This window comes from Lepus europaeus, chromosome X (genome assembly GCF_033115175.1).
Source record: "Lepus europaeus isolate LE1 chromosome X, mLepTim1.pri, whole genome shotgun sequence".
Taxonomy (NCBI): Eukaryota; Metazoa; Chordata; class Mammalia; order Lagomorpha; family Leporidae; genus Lepus; species Lepus europaeus.
The window spans coordinates 17,879,829-17,903,907 of NC_084850.1; the positions used below are offsets into that span (position 1 = coordinate 17,879,829).

Sequence of the window (24,079 nt, forward strand, 5' to 3'; positions counted from 1 at the left end):
CATTAGGTCTTCCAACAACAAGTCAAGGGGCAAGTCAAAGAATTTGCATTTGGTGAGGTGAAATTCTCCAGAAGGACCTGCTTTCATACCTCAGGGTTCATTTCTATAAAGAAAAATGTAAGAGAGTGCAGTCACAGAAATCACAATTTAGGGAGGAACTGGGGAAGGTGGAGACTCGGGAAAACAGAAGAGTAGTGATATCCACATGGTAAAGAATCACTGACTTCACTGGGGAATGTTCAGTTTAAGTGCAAGTAAGCCCAAAATTGGCACAAGTGGAAGCACATGGGTGGCAAGGAGGTTCAAGTGTTTGTGTCTAATGCTCAAGCATCTGTAGCTTCTCAGTCTTTTGGCTAACGTCAAGTGTAGTATCTGTTCTTATCAGTTTAATGCTCAAGAATCTAAGGACTCTGCTAATATGCCTGGGAAAGCAGTGGAAGATGGCCCAAGTCCTTGGGCCCCTGCACCCACGTGGGAGACCTGGAAGAAGCTCCTGGGTCCTGGCTTTGGATCGGCACAGCTCCAGCTGTTGCAGCCAATTAGGGAGTGAACCAGCGGATGGAAGACCTCTCTGTAACTCTGCCTTTCAAATAACTAAGTAAATCTTTAAAAAAAAGGGGGGGGGGAGTCTAAAGAAAGGGGCAGATGCTGTGGCACAACAGGGTAAGTTGATTCTTGGGATGCTTACATCATATCTCACGTCAGAATGCTAGTAGAGTTTGGCTACTCTGCTTGTAATCCAGCTTCCTGCTAATGTGCCTGGGGAGCAGCAGAAGATGGCCCAAGTACTAGGATCCCTGCTACCCTCCTGGGAGAACTGGATGGATTTCCAAGCTCCTGCCTTCAGCCTGGCCCAGCCCTGGCTGCTGCAGCCACTTGGGGAGTGAACCACTAGATAGAAAATCTCTCTTCCTCTCACTCCACCTTTCAAAAAATAAATCAATAAATCCACATTTTTTAAAAAAGAATCTGATGCTGGCACTGTGGCACCAGCATCCCAAATGTGTGCAAGTTCAAGTCCCCAGGCTCCATCTTCAATCCAGCTCTCTGCTAATGTGTCTGGAAAAGCAACAAGGATGCCCCAAGTGCTTGGGCCCCTGCACCCACATGGAAAATCTAGAAGAAGCTCCTGGCTCCTGGCTTTAGAACATCTGTTGTGAACATTTGGGGAGTAAATGGAAGATCTCTCTGTGGTGTGTGTGTGTGTATGTGTGTGTGTGTGACTCTGCCTTTCAAATAAATAAATAAATCTTTAAAAATAAAATAAGATTCTAAGTAAAATGTCTGTCTCAGGGGGCTCTTTAACAAATGGGCACCAGGAAAGACAGATAGCTTTCATCATTTCTGGGAGATTTAAGACTTCCAATATTCATTTTATATGCTATATACTGATGCCACTTTAGTTTGTTGCATTGGACATTGGTACTAACCAAATTAAGCCACTTCAATTCTATCTTGCGCTCTCTCTCTCTCTCTCTCTCATACACACACTCTCACACACACACACACGGTACATGAAAACATGCACATGCACACACACAGGCACAGCCAGAGGAGATTGTGGAACAGCAGCCTGAAGGGTGGTTAAGATTACATCTAGATTCAGCATAGACCTGAATTATGTTCTAATTTACTAGCTGAGTGACCTCAGTTAATCTAATTTACCTCTCCACATTTCAGCTTCCCTAACTGTAAAAAGGAAATAAGCAAGCTTATCTCCTAGGGTTGACTTGGGGAATAAATAAGATACCATAGACAGCTTCTAACACACTACATGCCTCATAGTACCTGGATGTTATTCCTATTTGTGAGTAGGATTACAATTTCATTCTGATTATTATATGAAAGTACCTTTCAGGTGAAACTTAAAAAAGCTCACAATTTGAGACAAGCAACTTCCTGCCATTTGGAGCAACCCAAGAGAGAGGGCAGGAGATAAAAAAGATGACTTGACATAAACCAAGACCCTTTGTCTTCTTTGCGGCTTCAATAACATAGGGCCAGTATCCTGACTCTCTGTCACAACAAAATTGTCTCCATTTAATGACAGAGCACTTGGGTACTTAAGGCATTAGGATCACTGATTGAAGGGTTTGTTCCTATCATCATAAATGTCAAGATCCTGATGATTTTTTTTTTCGCTGCACAAGCATCTTTTACCTGCCTTATGCCAAGAAGGAAGGCAGCATCTATGACAAGAAAACAGAGTAAAAAGAAAAGAGCAGAAATACAGAATTTTTTTTCCCAGTCAGTCCTAATTCTAACAAATTTCCTTGCTTTAATTGCAGTTGTGTTTGGTCACTGCAATTCATTTCCTCTGTGTCAATACATAATGAAATGCTCCAAGTCCTTATGGTGAGCTCCGTGGCAGGGAGAGCTGCTCATCACTTCACTTGAGGTCACGCATATTTGTATCTAATTTCCATGGCAGATATTGCCGAGTCTTTGATAGAGACATTTTGCAGGGATGAATTTGATAGAGACATCAATGAGACCTGGAGGAGGGAACAAAACCTGCATTGACCCTGACGTTTCTCATGATCCTCATGATCACTGTTGAATCCTTCATGTACACATCTCGCAGAATGACTCACACTCACAATAGTGGACAAAGACATTAAAATATACTGGAGAATACCCTTGTACCAGTGTCCTTTGTTTCAGGATAAGCCACGAAGGGCTGGGAAGAGATAGAGAACCTCCCTTTCCCTATAATCCAGGGAGTGTCCCAAAGGAACGGAATGAACGCCAGCTCTCTAGTGAAGGGACAAAACTCCTTCATTTAATTTAATGAATTGAGATTTGCTCTGTCTTCTCACAAGGATATCTCTGCGTTGGACGGTTCCATCAGGAAAATCATTGTTCTTCATGGTCTCCCGGGTCTCTTAGAACATGAAATGCAGTGACTCTCATTCTAAACACACAGATGAATTCTTGTAGTGATGAGAAGACCCTCGTAATGGATCTTGTAAGTTTACAACTTCAAAGAAGAGAACAGTTACGGTAGGAGGCAGCCCTCAACCGCACCAGGTATTCTCCAAAACCAAAAAGGCTGCAGAGAATTTGACTGTATTTTACCAACTTGGAAATGTCTTCTCCTTGTTCCTCACTCCCATCTGCACTACATGAAAATATGTCCACTGTTGGCCTCAAAGCCAAGCAGCCATCCGATTAGCGAAACCTACAAGCCTTTCCTCATCACTTTGAGTGAAAAGCTGCCCTTATTTTTAGCTGCAAGAATGCACTAAAACGTAACACCCTGACAAATTGGGCTTTTCATGACACAGCACTGTGTTGGAGCCTCTGGAAAATCAGATGGGGGAAGTCCTTTTGGCACAGCCAGCAATCCTCGAGGTCATCTATAGCCCATCCTCTACTCAAGCAGGCTGCTGCAAGCTGGCTGATGAAAAAGTGATCCAAAGAGTCACAGAATATCACCTTATCTAGTCTGACTCCACTTTTTATGCAGCTGGGGAAAATGAAGAACAGAGAAGGAAAGTGGCATAGTTAAGGTCACACAGCAAGTTAGAGGAAGAACGCTATCAAGGCTAAGTAGCAAGGCAGCAGCTTACATTTATCAAGCACTTGGCCACATGCTCATACTGTCTTAGATGCTTGCCATCTACTTTCTCATAGTTTCAACTTAAAAATGTATATCACAGGCAAGCATCTAGTCTAGTGGTTAAGACTCCCACATCCCACATGGGAATATTTGGTTTTGATACCCAGCTCTGGGGCTTGATTCCAGCTTTCTGCTAATGATGACCCTGGGAGGCAGGGGTCAAATAACTGAGTTCCTGCCACCCACAGGGGAGATCCTGCAACCCACACACGATACTGGATGGAGCCCCTGGCTCCTGACTTTGGCCTGGTCCAGCCTGTTGCAGCCACATGAGGAGTGAACCAGTGGATGGAAGATCATTCTATCTGCCTCTCCCTCTGTCTCTGTCACTCTGCCTTTCAAATAAATATTTTTTTTCCATTTTATATAACAGCTTATTTATTTTTTCCAAATGAACATTTATTATTTGCACAGATACATAAAAATGATTCCCATTTTAAAAAACATACTAAAAATATACATTAACCATAAAAGTTCTTACTCTGGCTGGAAAGAAAATGAGCATGGCTATTTTCAAACAGCAATAAACAAAAGAAACCAACATATATAAATCAGGACATGTATACATACCATATTTGACAAAAATAAATCCTATTTTTACATTAATGCTTTATTATCAGCTTCTACATTAGATTCTCTGACCTTATTTACATTTACTATGAAATTTCTATTAGCATGTATAACTCAAAGGCGCTCAATTCAGAGGCTATAAAGTCCTGAGCTTAAGTATGAAATAGGGTTCCCAACGAAAACCTGAACATAAATAATTCTAAAGATCACAGAATATGAAAACATTAAAAAGTGTGATATCTGTTACATAAATAACTCATAACCTAATAATAGTTATACAGAATGTCAAAGAAAAGACCATATAAGGCAAAGGAATATCCTAAGAATCAAACTGATTTTTCCCTCATTCAAGTTTATCTGAAGGTCTGAAGCTGATTTTTATTGTTAAAATCCTAGGGAAAAAAATCATGAAAATGCTTAACTTTAAAAAAATGTTCCTCCACTTAGTCTCCAAAAATGGTGAAAAAATTTAACAAATAAAAACATATTGGAAAGATAATACACTAAAAGGAGGAATCATAAAGAACAGTTGAAAAAGGAGAGCTCTAATGCACCATTTGAAAGTGTATTTCTAGCTTGCCAAATTATTCCCTTATCATTCTTTTAGCCAATAAAAATAAATTTATGGATGTCTAAATGAGATTCATCAACATTAGGCAAGAAGAGTTTAAGTTAAAAACTAAATCTTTACTTTGTTGCAGAGAAATGTGAAATTTACCTACAGCAATTTTCTACTGATGCTAAATGATGACTTGACATCTTTATAACATAAATGGTTTGACAGATATTTTCTTGGTTTTAAAATGCTTTTTCATATATGCATAGAAATGTAATGAGGGTAGGGATAATCTTCTGCATTGTCTGCACAGTTCACAAGGCCTTTGTCATTGTTAGTCACCTTAGGTGTGAATATCAATAGGGCCATTAAATTAAAGCTGGCCTAGTAAGTTTTCAAAGTGCTATTATTTCCATCTGATGAGATCCTCAGTTTTCTGTATTTTCTGGGAGAAGATTATTTTCAGTTCTTTTTTCTGATGATATATACAAGAAGTTACACAAATAAATAATTTTTAATAACATAACTAAGCATTGCACATCAGTTCAGCTTCTCTCTGAAGAGTTGGTGGGGCCATCACTGCCCAGACTTAATGCACCTCTATTAATATGGCTGACACACTTCTTGTGTTTCTTAACAGCCTCATTACAGAGCAAACAAAACTAAAGAGTGTTTCCCTGTTAACACCAGTAAGATCACTTTTCCCTCTGTCTGAACTCTTGCAATTCCCTGAATTGAGGTGAAAAAGTTACACTTATTTTGCTTAAATATAATCCATTAATTTCAACCAATACATCCAGTTTATAAAACATTTTATAATGTTATGATACAACTTAAAAGCTATGCATTTCAGATTTTTTGCATAGTAAGTTTACAAAGCATATTTTATATTACATTTTCTAATTCCTTTTTAAATTTTTTTTATTTTCATTTTATTTGAAAAGCAGATAAACAGAGACAGAGAAAGATCTTCTATCTGCTGGTTCACTACGCAAATGTCTGCAACAGCCAGGGCTGAGCCAGGTCAAAACCAGAAGACCAGACCTCAATCTGGGTCTTCCACATCAGTGAAAGAGGCTCACGTTCTTGAGCCATCACATGCTGCCTCACAGGGTGTGCATTAGCAGGAAGTTGAATAGGAAGTGGAGTAGCCAGGACTTGAACCAGGCACTCAAAATAGGATATGGGTGCTTTCAAATGGCAATTTAAAAAGTATGCCAAATACCTGTCCCATATTTCCAATTCTTGATACATATTTGTACAAAATATGGTAAAGAACAAAAGCCCTATGATACTCCAGTAAATACCTTTATCCAAAAATGAACATTCTGTAGAGAAGGGTAATTAATATCTTCTTTTGAAGATTTATTTTTTATTTACTTGAAAGTCAGAGTTATACAGAGAGAAAAGGAGAAGCAGAGAGAGAGAGAGGTCTTCTATCCACTGGTTCACTCCTCAGATGGCCACAACGCCCGGACTTGCACCAATCTGAAACCAGGATCCAGGAGCTTCTTTTGGGTCTCCTACATGGGTGCAGGGACCCAAAGATTTGGGCCATCTTCTACTGCTTTCCCAGGCCATAGCAGAGAGCTGGATCAGAAGTGGAGCACCTGGGTCTCGAACTGGTGGCTTTACCTGCTACGCCACATCACTGGCCCCAGTAATTAATATCTTATGTTCAGAATTACAGATTAGAGATTCATAGATTGCAATGTGCTTTCACTCATATATTCCAATTTAAACTTCACATCTTGCCCATGGATGGTCCAATTCTATAGATAGGTAAACAAAAGCTCAAGAAGTTAAGGATAAGCACTATGAGAAAACACTTAGAGGAAAGAGAAGGTAAAGAACAAAGATATGCAAAGAGGACAGAGGTGTGTAAGAGCAAAAGATGGCCTGCGGTGCAATTTAACAAGTAAAGATCAGAAAACATAAAGACCATTGCAGCATCAAACCCTCAGGAGAAAGGAGTTGGTTGGAGAGATAGGTTATTTCCTTTTGCTAGCCAGCAGGGGGCACAGATCATTCACAAATCAATTTCCTCATCTGTAAAATGGGGTTAAGGGCTAGATTTGCAAGCTTCTTTATAAGACTAGATGAGATAATGTATGTAAAGCACTTGGGACATGCTTGGCTTCTGGTAAATTTTCAGAAAAAAAAAAAACTGCTTCTGTCTCCCCATCAAAGCCCCAATTCCTCAAAATTTCCAGGGCACTAGAATCAGCCTTTCTTTTTCTAAAGCCCATAACTGCTATGCTATACAATCTCCATCTCTTGGAAATTCCCTAGAATTGGGTTTTCAGTGAGGAAGCCAGATCTTTGGAGTTTGGAGTCGAAGGATGCCCAGGTCAGAGCCACAGATCTTATTGGCTCTAAGCTGAAAAGCCCTTCACTCAGCCCAACTTCCAAAGTGACCACTGCAGCTGAGGGGATGGTCAAGTAGGGTCAGCAACATTGAAGGCAGAACTGTAAATTTCTTGTTAGAGATGCCCCCTGCCTTTACCTGGCCAGCTCTCCTCCCAGGCCAGCTAGTAGTGAAAGTCAACAGAGTGCCTTCCCCTAGGAGGTTCACACCTCCCTTAGGATGTACCCCATGTGAAGAGATAGATAGGTCTGGGCCTCTTAACTTACAAGGCCTAAAGCCCACCACCAGATTATTATCAAGCCCCTTCTATCAGGTTCTATTTGCCTCTCAATCAGAAAAATTACTTGTAGCTTAGACAGCACCTTTCTTAGCTCCTCTAATAATGACTCTGTCCTTTGTTCTAGGCCCTGTCTAGTGCACTTGGGCCTCATTCCTTTGTAATCATAACCTCTACTCTACCACCAATGGCTCTACTCCCAACCTGTGTGTACTGATGGTCCTCTTCCCCACTTAATGCTGTATAATTGTTCAAACCTGGTAAATGCCACTCTTAGGATCATTGGTTACTATCCTCACTCTGTCTTTTATGACCTTCTCTAAATATGATCAGAGTCGGCAAACTTGGAAGGCTTCCATAGCCTTGGCAACTCATGACGACAGCCTAGGGTGGTTACTGGCACCATAAACTAGAGTGTCAATTTGTTGGGTCAACAACAGGAGCCACTGTGCACTTGCTCCTCATGTGGGATCTCTGTCCTTAATGTGCTGTACATTTTGATTTAATGCTATAACTAGTACTCAAACAGTATGTTTCACTTTGTGTTTCTATGTGGGTGCAAACTGTTGAAATCTTTATACTAAATTGATCTTCTGTATATAAGGAGAATTGAAAATGAATCTTGATGCAAATGGAAGGGGAGAGGGAGCGGGAGAGGGGAGGGTTGCGGGTGGGAGGGAAGTTATGGGAGGGGGAAGCCATTGTAATCCATACACTGGAAATTTATATTCATTAAATAAAAGTTAAAAAAAAGAAAAAAAATAAATACTTGTTAAAGAAATCATTCTGTGCTTGTAAAAATGATGCCCTGAATATTCTTTCCTTCTCTTTTGTTTGGACTACTTTGCTTTCTGCAAACTTTTTTCTTTAGGCCTTTCTGTAAAAGGACCTCTATGGAAGTTAATGGCTAGAATAAGATTTGCTTTCCAATTTATAAATTCAATACAATACCAATCAAGATACCGAAGACATTCTTCTCAGATATGGAAAAAAATGATGCTGAAATTCATATGGAGACACAGAAGACCCCTAATAGCCAAAGCAATCTTGTACAACAAAAACAAAGCCGGAGGCATCACAATACCAGATTTCAGGACATACTACAGGGCAGTTGTTATCAAAACAGCATGGTACTGGTACAGAAACAGATGGGTAGACCAATGGAACAGAACAGACACACCAGAAATCAATCCAAACATCTACAGCCAACTCATATTTGATCAAGGATCCAAAACCAATCCCTGGAGTAAGGACAGTCTATTCAATAAATGGTGCTGGGAAAATTGGATTTCCACATGCAGAATCATGAAGCAAGATCCCTACCTTTCACCTTACACAAAAATCCAATCAACATGCATTAAAGACTTAAATCTACGACCAGACACCATCAAATTATTAGAGAGCATTGGAGAAACCCTGCAAGATATAGGTACAGGCAAAGACTTCTTGGAAAATACCCCAGAAGCACAGGCAGTCAAAACCAAAATTAACATCTGGGCTTGCATCAAACTGAGAAGTTTCTGTACTTCAAAAGAAACAGTCAGAAAAGTGAAGAGGCAATCGACAGAATGGGAAAAAATATTTGCAAACTATGCAACAGATAAAGGGTTGATAACCAGAATCTACAAAGAAATCAAGAAACTCCACAACAGCAAAACAAACAACCCTCTTAAGAGGTGGGCCAAGGACCCCAATAGACATTTTTCGAAAGAGGAAATCCAAATGGCCAACAGGCACATGAAAAAATGTTCAAGATCACTAGCAATCAGAGAAATGCAAATCAAAACCACAATGAGGTTTCACCTCACCCCGGTTAGAATGGCCCACATTCAGAAATCAACCAATAATAGATGCTGGAGAGGATGTGGGGAAAAAGGGACACTAACCCACTGTTGGTGGGAATGTAAACTGGTTAAGCCTCTATGGAAGTCAGTCTGGAGATTCCTCAGAAACCTGAATATAACCCTACCAATCAACCCAGCCATCCCACTCCTTGGAATTTACCCAAAAGAAATTAATTTGGCTAATAAAAAAGCCATCTGCACATTAATGTTTATTTCAGCTCAATTCACAATAGCTAAGACCTGAAACCAACCCAAATGCCCATCAACAGTAGACTGGATAAAGAAACTATGGGACATGTACTCCATAGAATACTCTACAGCAGTAAGAAACAGTGAAACCCGGTCATTTGCAACAAGATGGAGCAATCTGGAAAACATCATGCTGAGTGAATTAAGCCAGTCCCAAAGAAACAAATATCATTTGTTTTCCCTGATTGGTGACAACTGAGCACCAAAGGGGAAACCTGTGGAAGTGAAATGGACACTATAAGAAACAATGACCTGATCAGCTCTTGTCCTGACTGTTGATGTACAATGTAATACTTTATCCTTTTTAGTATTTTGTTGTTGTTGTTGTTGTTCTAGTACTAGTGGTTGAACTCTGTAATTAACACAGAATTATTCTTAGGTGTTTAAATTGTAACTGAAAAGTGATCCCTGTTAAATATAAGAGTGGGAAAAAGAGAAGGAGGAGATGTACAATTTGGGACATGCTCAATCGGACTTGCCCCAAATGGTGGAGTTAGAAATGTGCCAGGGGATTCCAATACAATCCCATCAAGCTGGCATGTGCCAATGCCATCTCACTAGTCCAAGTGATCAATTTCAGTTCACAATTGATGACTCTGATAGGTCTAAGAGTAAAAGGGATCACAGAAACAAGACGAGTGTCTGCTAATACTAACTGATAGAATCAAAAAGGGAGAGAAGGATCCAACATGGGAAGTGGGAGACACAGCAGACTCATAGAATGGCAGATGTCCTAAACAACACTCTGGCCTCAGAATCAGCCCTTAAGGCATTCGGATCTGGCTGAAGAGCCCATGAGAGTATTGTAGGCATGGAAAGCCAAGACACTCTGGAAAAAAAAAAAAGAAGAAGACCTAAATGAAAGATCTCTGTGAGTGAGATCCCAGTGGAAAGAACAGGGCCATCAAAGAAGGAGGTACCTTTCTCTGAAGGGAGGAGAGAACTTCCACTTTGACTATGACCCTATCGGAATAAGATCGAAGTCGGCGAACCCTACAGGATTCCATAGCCTTGGCAACTCATGACTAGAGCCTAGGGAGATTACTGATGCCATAAACAAGAGTGTCAAATTGTTAAGTCAGCAACAGGAGTCACTGTGTACTTACATCTCATGTGGGATCTGTCCTTAATGTGTTTTCTAATGTGAAGTGATGCTATAACTAGTACTGAAACAGTATTTTTACACTTTGTGTTTCTGTGTGGGTGCAAACTGATGAAATCTTTACTAATTATATACAGAATCGATCTTCTGTATATAAAGATAATTGGAAATGGAAAAAAAAAAACCTGGTATTAAATTGGAAATGGCATAGAAAATTAATTAATTTTTTTAAAAAAATATTATGTAGGATCTCTGTCTTTAATGTGCTGTACACTGTTATTTAATGCTATAACTAGTACTCCAACAGTATTTTTTCACTTTGTGTTGCTATATGGGGGCAAACTGTAGAAATCTTTACTTAATATATACTAAACTGATCTTCTGTATATAAAGAGAATTGAAAATGAATCTTGATGTGAATGGAAGGGGAGAGGGAGCAGGAAAGGGGAGGGTTGTGGGTGGGAGGGAAGTTATGGGAGGGGGGAAGCCATTGTAATCCATAAGCTGTACTTTGGAAATTTATATTCATTAAATAAAAATTTAATAAAAAAAAGAATAAGATTTGCTTTCAGGATATGAAGTACGAAAGTCTTTGGTCTGTTAAGTCAGTACATTAAGTATAAGTCTGAACATAGGGGCCTGTGCTGTGGCATAGCAGGTAAAGCTGTTGCATGCAGCACCGGAATCCCATATGGACATTGGTTTGAGTCCTAGCTGCTCCACTCCCGATTGATCCAACTCCCTGCTAATGTGCCTGGGAAAGCAGCTATGACAGCCCATGTACTTGGGCCCCTGCACCCACGTGAGAAACTCGAAAGAAGCTCCTGGCTCCTGGCTTCAAATCGGCACATCTCTGGCCATTGCAGCCATTTTGCGAGTGAACCAGTGGATGAAAGATCTCTGTCTCTCCCTCTGTCTCTCTGTAGTTCTGCCTTTCAAATAAATAAATAAATCTTTAAGAAAAGAAGTCTGAACATAACAAGGTATCATTAGAAGCTTTGTACATTGAGAATGCTTTCATTTGGGGATTACAAGAAGGTAGGGAGCTATGTTCTCACTCCCTTCTCAAGTTTTTAATAACTGAATGAAAAGATGAAAGGAAATGAAGACCCCTATGGAGACTTGAAATCTAGAGTCAATTATTTTTATTATTATTATTATTATTATTATTTGAACGGCTGAGTTACAGGACAGAGGGAGAGAGAGAGATCCTAATCTGCTGATTCACTCCTCAAACGGTCACAACAGCCAGGGCTGGGCCAGGTGAAAACCAAGAGTCTGGAACTCCATCCAGGTTTCCCATGTTGATGGCAGGGGCTTACTTGGGCCATCTTCCACTGCTTCCCAGGCTCAATAGCAGGGATCTGAATCAAAAGCAGAGCAGCCAAAACTCAACTGATGCTCCTAGTGAAGGCTGGCATTGCAAGCAGTAGCTTAACTCACTGTACCACAATGCTGGCCCCTAGAATCAGTTGTTTATAATGAAATTCAGTGACAGGAAATGCAGATATGCTGCAGGGTAATTACAATCCTTCATTACCCCTGCCCTCAAATATGTCTTCCAGACACCTCTTTTAGATTAGGATATTGATTCAACTGGATCCTGGTGCTAAATGCCAATGTGCCACCTACTAGAGAGTAATCTCCATGAGAGCTGACACCATGTCTGTCTTAGTTATCTTGGTGTCCCTGGTGTAGCACAGTCCTTGGTGCTTGTATGTCTTTGCTGTAACCCAACTGTGTATGTGTCACCATCATTTATTGCCACAAACAATTCCATTCTACTTCAGCACAGTTATTCACTGGGCATTTATAAGTTTCTTCCTATGTGCCTGACACTGTACATTAAATATTTGTTATATAAATATGGGATGAATAAATTTTTAGGAACTTATGAGCATCCATTCACAAATAGCATCAAAATGCATTCATTTATAAGTATAAGCTTAGCTGGTTGACTTAAAGGGAAGGAATAGACAAATGGAGATGTATCACAGTACCCAGGGACTGAGGGAAAGGAGACTTAAGTGACACACCCTGGTAAGCCAGAAGAGGAGAGGCACTGGCCCAGAGGCAGGTCCTTTTCTAGCACCTTATTATTGTCACCATGAGCAGAGTAACACATATCCTGTCATGCTAGTATTCATTTGACAACTCACTGAACTGCTCTGGCTAGGTGCCTTAATCCCTGTACTCAGTGATAGTAAATGGCTGAGAAGTGCTATGGAAGGGGTATGGGCTTTGCGTCAGCTTCCAAGTACTGCTAGTTGGGGGATCCCAGGCAAGTTGTCCACCTCTCTGAGCCCCGATGGAATGGGATGAGTACATCTCTGACAGCGAGTTATTTTGCAGTTTTAGAACCCTCTCTTGCAAAATGCCTACACTTAATAGGTATTCATAATTTGTAATTATAGTTACTATTGACCTTAGGACCTTAAAACCTTATAGCCCAGCTGGTATAGAGGTAGGAAAAGGTGAAAGACACTGGGATGATTACCTCTATTGCAAGGCAGACTCAAATGCATGCTGTATTGACATGGAGGCTACAAGGTTTGCAGAGGAAAATATGAAAACACTTCAGAAAGCTCATGGAAACATGAAATTTTTTTTAAAAGTGTAAGGGTAAGATTTTTGTACAGCAGCTAAGTTACTGCTTAGGATGATCACATCCCATATTGGACTGCCTGGTTCCAGTCCCTGTTCTCTAATTCCAATGCAGCTTCTTGCTGATGTACATCCTGGTGGGCAGCAGCTATGGTTTAAGTATTTGGGCCCCTACCCCACATGTGGGAGACTTAGATTGAGTTCCTGGCCCCAAAATTTGGCTTGATCCAATCCTGGCTGTTGCAGGCATTTGGCGAATGAACCAGCCACAGATGGAGGTTATCTCCTTGTCTGCCTGGCTGGCTCTCTATCTCTGCCTTTCAAATAAAATGAAAATTAATTAACTGATTAAAATATATGTATAAGTTTAAGTTTATTTTGGTTCAAAAATATTTGTGATCCATGCAATTTTTTTCATAATATGCATTTTCCATGAGCTCCAAGTACTTGTGGCAATTGAGGATGGCCTCCCAGACAATGTGTCATTTCAAATTGGGGTCTGAGAGAATGAGATACCGATAGGTAGAGAAGGGGTAAAGTATATGGCTGTGTACTCTCTTTCCCTATAAACACAAAGGGATTCCTGTAGCAGACACAGAATGGAATTAGGGTGATAAAGAAAAGGAGAGAGACACAGTTAAGATTATGTCTGTATAATAGCAAACATACATTCTGGCAGAGAATAAATGGGTCATGAATCACTTGTTATATCCAGACTCAGGCAAAGAGAATAAAAAAAGAATTGGAGCTGAGTATTGGGATAAACCATTTTACTAGAAAGATGGTTTTGATTGTGAGACAATCTCCCAAGGAAAAGGGGAAAAATCCTTTGCTGGTACGTTCCATTAGCTAGGAAATATCTTGGAGACATTTGAATCTTTTGATTGCCCAATTGAATGAAAACTCTTAAAACAAGAATGAAGAACACATTCCCTTGGAAATTGTCCTCTGGCAGTCTAGACAGTAGCCCTGCCCATACACACTATGGCATTCTGTGCAACAAACATAATCTCCATCTTGCTGCCCAATTGGACTTTTTACTGTTATCTTCTCTTATATACTCATTGCTTTATGGCTATGCATTGCCTGATGAGATTTCAGGCTGCGATCAGGAATACTCTTATCTGCCCTTCTCAGAATTCAGACGCATAGTCCCCAAGCTTGCTTTCTTCCTTCTGTCGTCTCCCCAATCCTTCCAAGCCTTTGATGTTAGGTGACAAATTTGAGTGAAAACAGGACCCAGTGCTTTGGCATTGTTCTCAGGGTTGCTGATTTTTAGCTCCTGAGTTTGTATTTATCCAGTGGACAAAGAAGAGCATTAATTTTTGACTATTCGAGAATATGTAGCAACAGGTTTCCCTCTAAGACCAAGGGAAGAGGGAAATACAGGATTTGAGCAAATTCCCAAGAGGCAGCAGCCAAAAGTCACAGAATATGACCAAACACAAGAAGAAAGATTGCTTTCTATGGTTAGGATTGGATCATGCAAAAGGGCTTCATACAGCCTTGAATCTATCCACGTTCTTCCTTGGGCACATTACCAGCCTGTGAGCATCGGAGAGAAATCCAGCTCCAGGCCATCTTGAAAAAGATAGCAATGCTGTGTCCCACAGCCTTTCCTTAGTGGCTGCTGGGTGGGCCCATGAGGGTCCCTGAACATTCCAGGAATGGATTTGATTGACAAGTTGGAGAGCATGGCTTGGAGGCAGGGGACAGAGCATGACCTGTCAGTTTTGACACACCATCTTTTAGGCTCTTCTCCTTCTTTTCCAGAGGGCTGACTGTACTTTTAATTAAGTGTGAAAACTTGTCTCATGGGAGCTTATTAAAAATGCAGAATCACAGGTCCCCCCTTTAACAAGATCCCCAGGTGCTTTGCACGCACAGTAAAGTTTGAGAAACACCACTTTAAGCCTTTGGACCTGTTTTCTCTTCCTGTTAAATGGGGTTCGTGACACCAGCCTATCTGTGACATTGCTGTGGATAGTCAATAAGATAACGAGGGGCAGCAGTTTGCTAGAGCTGTTTATTAAGTTTTCAGGAGTTTGGCCAGCCAGCTGTGAAGCTGTTGGTAGTTGGTAGCTGGGCTATGATGGGAGTATTTGTAGGCAGAAAAATCTGCAAAGCCTGCACACCAGAGCTTGCCATTTATTTTTCAGAGATCCAGTTCACTTGCACTCCACTCTAAGGGACATTTGCTGGTGATACCCAAAACCCCAGGTCTCGGGAATCTGCCATGTCCAGCACAGGAAGGATTGTTGCAGGTCCCTGTGGATATTCAGAAACAGGGTCAACAGCTTGATTTTGGACCTAAGCTCTGGATAGCACAACAAGGGAGGTAAGGGCACCAAAAGAGATAAACATCCCAGAACCAACCAGAGCTTCTCCATTTTGGCTCTCTTTGCTTTCTTGGAGCCTGCACTTAACAGCTGGAGCTCATTACTGACTCCCTTCATAACCAGTTAGTGGCTCATAGGCCTTATGTTCTTACATCACAGAAGGTCTGCATTTTGGTAGCAAAGGAGTTCAGGCCCAGCACAGTGCCACTGGACCCTGTCAGAGGAACCTTTGAAAACAAGTTTTCAAATCACTAAGGAAATGAAAACGAAAAACAAACCTCAAGAGAAGAGACAATCTGCTTACTGGCTAGCTTACTTAATGCAGACTGTGTGTTACTGGTACATTAAGATCATGCCTAAAGGAAAAAAGCACGTTAGACATCCAGCTCTCTGGTTCACATAGGACAAAGATGGAGAACATTGCACATGTCAACATCTTTGCAAAAGGGAGAGGATGTGTCTCTCAGAGGCACCATAAGTACTTTGTGATCCATAGGTTGCTATGGCGGCTGCTTTTGTGTTGAATAACAAAGTACTACATAAACTTCGGCAAATCTGCATAAATGATGTCTGGCCTATGGCTCCATGGCTCTTGCAGTTTACACACTCTTGTCCATAATTGAAGAAACATGCGTGGGTGCAGAGCAATGGGGCACAGACATCTGTTGAACCAGCGAGGTGCTTCCCAGATAGTTTCAAGCGGGCTATTTAATCCCTCTGGCAAAATAGCCATTGAATGCCAGGGCACTTTTACCTGAATTATTTTGCAAGCTTTTCAGGACTAAGACTATGATGAGGAGCACTTCATATATTTTAGATAACATAAAGTATTCCCAAGTGAACATGTTTCCATTTTGATACACGGAAATATAATACTGTTCTTTCCCTCACATCCAGGCCACATTTGTGACAAAAAAATGTTTCTGCAGAAAATAAAAGTCCTGAAACATACTACTATATTGTTTCTCTGGCTTTAATCTCTTGCCTCTATGACTCACGACATTCCATGGAATCCAGAATCATATTATATCACAGCCCAACTTCCTTCTGTCTGAGAACCTATTGCGGTACTCTGGAAATAATGCACTATTGTCCGTCCCAAGCATCTCTCCGCTTCTGACTGCTCTCCCTACCCCATTTAATGTCATTGCTTTTTTTTTTTTTTTTGACAGGCAGAGTTAGACAGTGAGAGAGAGACAGAGAGAAAAGTCTTCCTTTTCCGTTGGTTCACCCCCCCCCCCAAATGGCCACCATGGCTGGCATGCTGCGGCTGGTGTGCTACGCAGATCCGAAGCCAGGAGCCAGGTGCTTCCCCTTGGTGTCCCATGGGGATGCAGGACCCAAGCACTTGGGCCATCCTCCACTGCCTTCCCGGGCCACAGCAGAGAGCTGGACTGGAAGAGGAGCAACTGGGACAGAATCCGGCGCCCCAACTGGGACTAGAACCCCGGATGCTGGAGCAGCAGGCAGAGGATTAGCCAAGTGAGCCGCAGCGCCGGCCCATGTCATTGCTTTTCATAAAGAAGTTGAATGCAATGTCTATTTGCAGCTAGCTCACAGCCTTGGCAAAAGGGGTTTCAAATGTTCCTCAAACACACGCAAGTACTTGAAAATGTTAATGAAAATTTGCAATTAAAAGATAAGCTAATTTGGGAGCAAAACATTTTGAAATCTATGCAGGTTTTTTTTAATAGTATCCATTTTCCATGAACCTTTTGAAGACACCACAAATTTCATACAACATTGGCTCTTTGCTTTATCCTTGTGGGTGACCATGGTATAATATTTTCCCAGAAGCAAGATAACTACATTCCAGCTTTCCCAGAGCAACACTGTGTTTATTCTTCATTTTTGTCCTGATGTCCAAGATAATACCTAAGCCATGTACCTTTCTCTCCATCCTGAAAATGCAGACAGCTGACAATCCACACAAAGGCAACCTCCAGCTGGGAAAAGCCACTCTCATCTCAGAGGTGCGAGGAATGGGGCAATGAGTCATGACTGCTTACAAATGGCAAATGCAGGTGTCTGCACTTCCAAACGATATGAAAGAATCTTCCTAATGTTCCTGGGCCTGAACTCCAGCTCCGTACCGAGTGCCACAGGCAAGTGAATGCACGTTTCTGATTTTCCTTTTGTATTCTTTCAGACAGCCAACTTTCACAGAGGGTAGCCACATGATTGGAGCCTGGGCTTTTGCTTGGCTGTGAGCCACCAGCACTAACACATGTCTAAGGACTCACAGCTGCCTCACTTGTGGATTCCCAGCACCTCCACTGCAGATGTGGGCTTTTCAAGCAATGTGATGTCTATGAAGCTTCTGAGAGAGAGAGAGAGACAGACGGACAGACAGAGAGAGAGATTGAATGGGCACAAGCTCCAACAAATGACCACTCACATGTAGAAGGATATCCCGGAAGCAGGCCGGGCTAACCTCCATACTACAAAACATTAGGTAGGTTCTCCACAGTAGCAGGCTCTGGCTGAACCCAGTTGTACCCAATCCGAGCCTCTAAAGCCTCGCAGGCTTTGGGGAAAGCAATCGGCCCTAGAACTAATCACTGCCTACCCTCAGCAAAGCTAGAGAAGGAACTGAACCTATTTACTTGCCTTTGAGACTAGATTAATCTACTAGAAGTTTCGAATGACAAGTAAATGATAACGAAGGGTGGCCTTGCTCCTTATCTGAAGGTCGTGGAGACATCTCTGGGCTGGGTGGTCAATGCACGTTCTAGTGTATAGAGCAAAGGAGATCAGAGGTCTAGTTCTACTAGTAGCATGCCATTGACATGCTGGCTAACCTTTGGCATATCACTTGCTTTCTGTAACTCACTTTTCCCATCTCTGCCTGGAGGAAGTTGAATGAGAGAGCCTCCAAGAGGCCGTTTCCATTCTGACACACTGGCTTTATAGTTAGGCTGCCCAGACGGCCATGGGAAGGTTCTGTCTCTTTCTGCTACATTCCCACCCACCCCCATCCACTTAGTTATCACATAAAAAAAGCCCCCACAATAGCCTGATGGCAGCAAGAACTAAAAAGCTCAGCCCACACAGCAAGAATATTTGCCACTGAATGGTATTTTCTCAAATAATTTCCAGACACATCTGCACAGCACCTAAGACAGAAATCAACAAGAAAACATACGAACTTTATGGGTGGTCTTCTCAAGATGTTCAATCACATCCAGGATATAAAATCACCAGGTCTATCCCTGCTCCAACCCCCTGAAAGTCACAGCATCCCTTTAACACCAGGCCCTGTCTTGGTTGCAGTCATCCACCAGTCTAGAGTCTTTTGCCACCACGTACCTTAAAATCAGCTTAGCTTTCTTCTTATACCTCAAAACTCCTTGATCTCAGGCTAGGGGATGAATTCTCTGCCAGAGTTGCCTCTGAAACAAACAGCTGTGTTGAACCCACCTTTGTGCTATGGTACCAGAAGATGTGGTGACCATCCAGGTTGAAGATGCTACCATGATATTTTGGATAAGATGCAAAAATCTAAAGTTCAGTTCTAGCTGTATCGCTAATATGCTAACTAACATTTGACAGGCCACTTTCACTTTCTGTGACTCAGTTTCCCCATCTCTACAAGGAAGTCATTGAGTGAGATGAGCTCAAAGGCCACTTCCAGTTCTGACTGAGTGATTTTGTGTTAGAAACAGGGGCATGAGTCCTGGCCTAGAAGTAAGGAGGCTCAGGTTCTACTTCTAGCTTTGACACATTTTAGCTGTGGTTTTTCAACTTGTTTCAGCAATAAAGCAACTCAAAATCACACAGAGACCTTTGGAGAGCATCATAAAAGAGTGGCACCATTTTTACCAGCAAAATCTTTTTGCTTTTATTAGAGGTGTACATGGCTCTGATTTGAAAGACAATAATAATCTATTGATGAGATAATTCCAAGAAATTACATAATAATTTTTCTGTTCTACTCATTTCTTAGTTCCTTGCTGATTTTTTTCATCTATAATCCATCATCAATACAAGATTTTACATGATCCTTTTCTTATTACTGCCCCTTTGTGTCCAGTCCATTACCACTCTTTCACTCATTCACCCTGTCAATCATTTTGGCTTACTTTGAGTTTCTTTCTTTTTCTTTTAAAGATTTATTTATTTGAAAGGCAGAGTTAAAGAGAGGGAAAGACAGAAAAAGAGATCTCTTTCATGTGCTTGCTCACTCCCGAGTTAGCTGCAACAGTCAAGGCTGGGCCAGGCTGAAGCCAGGAGCCAGGAATTCCATCCTGGACTCCAACATGGCTGGCAGGGGCTCACACACTTGGGGCATCTTCTACTCTCTTCCCAGGTACTTTACAGGAAGCTGTATAGGAAGTGGAGTTTCTGGAACAATCCTAGAATGCTCCCTCCTCAGGCCCTTTACGTTTGCTATTCCTTGGTATTATTCTCCCTTTTACTTCTCTCAGATTAAATGTCATGTTCTTGCAGTAGGGTTATTCCTGATTTCCCCACCAAATATTCCAAACCTCATCTATACTTCTTATCACCAGTGGCCACTTGCTTACTTTCTTTTTTCCTTAGCCTTCATCATTGACACCCCATATATATTTTACCCATTTATCTTAAGTATTGTTTCTTTCCCCCACTAGAATGGACGTTCCATGAGATCAGGGATTTTTTGTTTTCCATTTGTTTTTTTTTTCCACTCCTGTTGCCCAGTGTCAAAAATTGTGCCATGGGGTCGGCGCTGTGGTGCAACAGGTTAACGCCCCGGCCTGAAGCGCCGGCATCACATATGGGCGCCGGTCCAAGACCCGGCTGCTCCACTTCCCATCCAGCTCTCTGCTATGGCCTGGGAAAGCAGTAGAAGACGGCCTAAGTCCTTGGGCCCCTGCACCCGAGTGGGAGACCTGGAAGAAGCTCCTGGCTCCTGGCTTTGGATCTGCGCTGCTCCAGCCGTTGCGGCCATCTGGAGAGTGAACCAGCAGATGGAATACCTCTCTCTCTCTCTCTCTCTCTCTGCCTCTCCTCTCTCTGTGTAACTCTGACTTCCAAATAAATAAATAAATCTTAAAAAAAAAAAAGAATTGTGCCTGGTACAGAGAGAAGGTATTCAAAAGCTATGTGCTGCATGAGTAGTAGGAACTAAATATTTAGTAAATGAAAAAAAAATGCAACTCAAGAAAATATGTCCACTCAATTAGCAAACTGGAAAAGCTGACCATTATTCCTACTGAGCAGCTGACATTTCAGAAGAGGTTAGGAAACTCTAGGGATCTTTGGGAAAGGAGGTTGAGATCCCTGGATGTAAATGCTCTCCTTCCGCACTGGGTATTCTGACTTGGACTAGCTAATCCTGTGGGCTGCCTTCGCAATCACTAATCTACACTTCTGGCTGGAAACATCCGGTGATAAGTCAGAACACAGAGTCCTCTAGAGATAAAAGCAACCACAGAGAATTCTCCCTAATGCCAAGCTCTGTGCGTGAATATATTTCTGAGAGTATCAGTCGGGCTCATAACCACCATATGCGATGAGTATCATTTTTCAGATGAGGCAACTGAGTCTGGAGGTTAAGTTTCTTGCATAACTGCATACAGCTAGAAGTGGTGAGGTGAGGCTTTAAATCTAGTTCTTAAACACTAAGCTCTACCTCTTTCACTCTTATCTCATATTATCTGATTTCTTCCAGCTGCTCCAGTTATCTCCCCACTTCCTAATCCCAAATCTAGAAATGTGAGTGGGGGACTCATAATATATAGATGGGACCACAATGATGAGGATGCATTTCCACTTGGAAACAGTCTATTTCTCTCCACAGGCAGAATTGCTGAGGGTGACGCAAATCAAGAAAAGATTAAGTGGGGGCGGATGTTGCTCCTAAAGACTTCACCTGTGAAGCTAACATCCTATATGGCCATTGGTTCCTACTCCGGCCGCCTCACTTCCAATCCAGCTCCCTGCTAATGGCCTGAGAAAAACAGTGGAGGACGGCCCAAATACCTGGGCCCCTGACACCCACCTGGGAAACCTGAATGAAGCTCCTGGCTCCTGGTTTCAGCCTGGCCCAGCCCTGGCTGTTGTGGCCATCTGGGAAGCGAACCAGCACATGGAGAAGATTCTCTCTCTCTCACTGTATAACTCTTTCAAATAAATAAACAAATCTTTAAAAAAAATAAGAAAAGATACAGCAGGAAAATAAAACCTGTGTTCAAATTCTGACTCTGTCATTTTACTGAAACAAATTATATAAACAGAACCCCAGTTTCCTCAAGTTTAGAAAAAGAGGGATACCGTTGACTTCGTAGCATTGTCACCAGTATGTGATGAGAGAGTATTTAGGAGTGGACCAAGCCTGGTTGGTGCCTGACACCCAATAGCAGTTTGTTGGGTGTCCATTTTCCCGTGCTTTTTCCATGTCAGATGGAAGCATTTTCTTTTCTGTGGGTACTTTTCCAGCCTCCAGGATACTGCTTTGTGAATGGCAGGGGAGAACTCCACTTTGAGAGGCAATCTGCTTTTCCCTTTTATTCCTTGGTTTTCCTGCCACTCTGATTGCCCTTATATTAAAAGCATGGAACCTCAAGAAGTGGAGATGACCTAAAAAAAATCAGGCTCTTAAAAATGTTGAAAATCAGGAAATCTATTATGTCCTAATGAAGACAGCTTAATGTGTGCTTTCTTTTTGATAATTGACAATATGATCATGCAGATCTTAATTGTGCTGATTCAGAATGAAATGTGCTAATAAAAATTAACATTGAAAAATGACAAAATCTGATAAAAGCTCTTTTCTGTAAAAGATGCATTTCAAAATTTTTAAATTTCGTTTTGTTGCCATGGCACCAGCATTTCCAACTGTTTTTAGTTATCTTGAGATACTCTGTAGGGTCAAGTATATCCTGTGATATCCAATTGTTGTCCCAGGTTTATTTTAAAGCATCAGTCTTTAAATGCAAATGAATGTTTGCAGATATCTGAAGATTAATATTGAAATGGAAATATTTAGTAAAATATCTGTCTTTAGATAATGCCAGAACAATAACACTTTGAATTTATTGAGTGCCTTTGTTCTGAGCATCTCAAAGAGCTCTGAAATCATTATCTCATTAATCAAATAGCACATTCCTAAGCTACAGTATCATGATGTTACTGGTTAGTGGCGTCAGCAGTTCCACTCTGGAAGCCACATACTGTTAACTAGAGGACTACGGGAGCAAATTGAAATAGCATCATGTGTGTCTGGAAGGGAGCATCACAACTACCTCAATGTGCAAATCCTAATTCAAATCATGTTATGTATCAAAGTTCCTACCTAGGATTACACTAATGCTTTCTATATTCCCAGTGCAGATATTTGGAAAGAATGCTATGATTTCCTGAACTTGCAGTGTCAAATAGAGAGGAAATAGTCTCAGGATGAGGTCAGAAAGCCCACTTCTTACAACGCTCTGCTTTTAACTTACTGGATGTCCTATTATGCATGCTTTGCCTTACTGGATCAAATTTTATTCACCTGGAAAAAGAGAAGGTATTGTCCTGATAATAACTACTTTCCATCAAACAGTAGAAATCCCTGTATCACTTTTTATCAATTTTATTTCTTATCTGTAAAATTTCGTGGTGAAAATATTGAAAGTCTGTACACCCGCATTTATAAACACTACTCACAACATAAGCACTACTCACAACAGCCAAGAGATGAAGCAAGCCAATTGCCTATCAATGGATAAATGCATAAACAAAATGAAGTATACAGGGGCCAGCACTGTGGCATAGTGGGTAAACCTGCATCCCATATGGGCACTAGTTTGTGTCCCAGCTGCTCCACTTCCCATCCAGCTCCCTGCTAATGACCTGGGAAAGTTGCAGAAGATGGCCCAAATGTCTTTGCTCCTGCCACCCACGTGGGAGACCCCAACAAAGCTCCTGGCTCCTGGGTTCTGCTTGTCCCAGCCCTGGCTGTTATAGCCATCTGGGGCGTGAACAAACAGATGGAAGATATGTCTCCGTCTCTCCCTCTCTCTCTGTAACTCTTTCAAATAAATAAGTCTTTTTTAAAAAATGAAATATACACACACATTGAAATATTATTCAGGCTTAAAAAGGAAGAAAATTTTGACACATCCCACAATATGGATGAACCTTGAAGACATAGTGCCAACTGAAATAACTTGACACAAAATACCAAGCATTTTATTATTCCACTTATGTAAAATATCTAGAATAGGCATAGAAACAGAAAATTTCATAGAGACAAAAAATATAATAATGCTTGCCAGAGGTGGAGAAAAATGAGGGGAATGAGAGTTACTACAGAAAGGCAAAAGAATTCTACTTCTGCAAGCTAAAATACTTCTAGAAGTGAATGATGGTGATGATTACATAAAAATATGAATGTATTCAATTCTATAGAACTGTACACAGAGAAACTGTTAAGATGATACATTTTACATTATGTGTATTTTGCCACAATTTGAAAAATAAAAAATAAAAGCAATCAAAAGTTCTACTACTAAAGACTTATTTGAAAATAACAGAGCTAATAAAATCTAAATTGTATTGTATGTGACTCTTTAAGAAAAAT

General features: G+C 41.2%; 1 pseudogene; it reads left to right on the top strand.

Moving 5' to 3' along the window:
• Positions 1-333: 333 nt before the first annotated feature.
• On the top strand, positions 334-455 carry LOC133753834 (U2 spliceosomal RNA; annotated as a pseudogene).
• Positions 456-24,079: the final 23,624 nt, after the last annotated feature.